The 2,034-nt window shown below is 42.4% G+C and overlaps 1 protein-coding gene across 1 annotated transcript in view; it reads right to left on the bottom strand.

The window, feature by feature from the left end:
• The window catches only part of LOC126389193 (cytochrome c oxidase subunit 4 isoform 1, mitochondrial), a 516,851-nt gene that overhangs the window by 496,108 nt on the left and 18,709 nt on the right, over window positions 1-2,034 (bottom strand). The window lies entirely within an intron of this gene.

Below are 2,034 nucleotides of genomic sequence, written 5' to 3' on the forward strand. Positions count from 1 at the left end.
ATATCAGGGGAGCACTGTCTGGCTAATTATAGCAACCAAGAGATAGCACTGGAGAAACTGAAAAATCTGCCTGGAAATTAGCAGCTCATCCCTGTAGCTTTATCATTTTTGTATTTACATTTATACACAAGAGCATCATACATGAAAACATGCCTCTGGGCGAGCGGTGACGGCAAGTGTAGGCAGCCCTTCCCTCTCAAGTTGGAATTGTTAAAATGTGGGCAAGCAAACCTTTTAGCCTCTAGTGAACATAGGTGATGTGGGATTTTAGAGTCCTTGCAGAGGAGTGCATTATGGAGCTGGAGTGACTAGCTTTTGTCTGTGTGGGCAGAGGCTCATTTACCTTGCTGAGAGGGCTATTATACCCGGCACATCTCCCCGTGGCTCCTCACGTGTGCTGACAAAGTGAGAAAACAAGGACCGCCATGCACCTCACAGCAAAATTCATATGACAAAAATGACTTGTCAGTAGTCTTCTCTGCGCTCTTGTCTGGGCTGAGGGCACTGTGTCTCTACACCTGGAGCGACAGAGTTTGGTGATTTCTTAAGACATCTTAGAAATCAGTCCATTAAGGCTCCAAGGGCAAATTTATAAAGGTATGGGAAGAGTCTAGAGGTCGGGATAATGAGTGCTGTGCAATACATCTCAGGATGAAATTGGCTCAGCATGAATAACTCCCTCCCGATTGGAATAATTTCATTAAAATTCTTCCTCTGCATGAGCGCAGCTGGTAAAACCAATACAATACCAAACATGTAATATGTTTTTCCTTTTATTTTGCCTCCATACAACATACCCCAGTGAGTTTGAAAGGTTACAATAGTGGGAGTAAGTTCTGTATTCAGTGGATGGGAGTTATTTTGATGAAAATGGATTTAAAAAAAAGTTGAAAATTGTTAGATGTTAGTGTTTTTATGCTTTTGTATTTGTTGCAGGACCTGTTGGACACTGAATCCTTTTAATTTGTTTGGAACATTTTTACTGGAGTGTGTTTATATCTGGCTACAGTACAGCACATTAGCCAGGGCATGTGGAGAGGTTGCATTACAGAGAATGAAAAGTTGGACTCATTCGCATGTTTTTGTTGTTCTCATTGTTGTTATTGGAACAGAAGATAATGATAGTTACCAAATACGTGCTCAAAATGGCCCATGTACCATACTCAGTGATGTCTTTATAACTAAGCCTACAGGCTGTTGCTGTTACTATTTGCAGCCACTGTAAATATAATACGATAGGGTTATTGGAAAAGACACAAATGATCTTTTTCCCTTCCAAGTTCCTTGAGGAGGAGCAATGATAATAATAATAATAATGATAATAATAATAATAATGATAATTAGGGCTGCCAAGCAGTTAAAAAAATTGCTCTGTGATTAATTAATCTAAATTGATTGCATACATCAATTTTTGCTGCTGGATTTTGGACACAGTTGACCTCCTGTCCTCTACCACCGAAACTGGTCTGCAGTCCATTGCAATCCATTTTGCAGGGGAGTTAGTTAGTTGGTCACAGGAAGACTTCCTCAGTTCGTCTGAACACCTGGTCGAGTGTAGCTTGACGAGGCTGTGCTAGCTCGGACCTCCGGGTTCACTGCTAAATGCTTTGCGTTGAGGTGATATTTCCGGCTTTAAGTACTTCACTGGTATGAAAATTCCTTACTGCAGAAATTGCAGAGAATGGTACTATCAACAGTTCCATCTGGGAGTTTTTTTTAAGTTTTTGCCACGTGTCAAAGCCACTGTGGCGTTCAGTGACACATTGGGTCAAAGGGCACCGCGGAACACGATTAATCAACCTGGTCTCATTCCGAAGTCGTCAAAATTGGGCGCTTGGGCAGTGACTTGCAGCGTCAGACACTGACGAAAAAAGCTGTCCTTTAACGCCAGCATTTTACGCGGCCAGTCGCCGTTATAGTTTAACGGCACTCTGCGACCTCAGATGGAAATGCGGCAGGACAAGGACGAAAGTTAAAGCAACAAAAGACCAAGGCCACTTGACCAGTTCAGTGGCCTAGTAGTAGAGTCTGCCC

Source organism: Epinephelus moara, chromosome 1 (assembly GCF_006386435.1).
Source record: "Epinephelus moara isolate mb chromosome 1, YSFRI_EMoa_1.0, whole genome shotgun sequence".
In the NCBI taxonomy this organism is placed as follows: Eukaryota; Metazoa; Chordata; class Actinopteri; order Perciformes; family Serranidae; genus Epinephelus; species Epinephelus moara.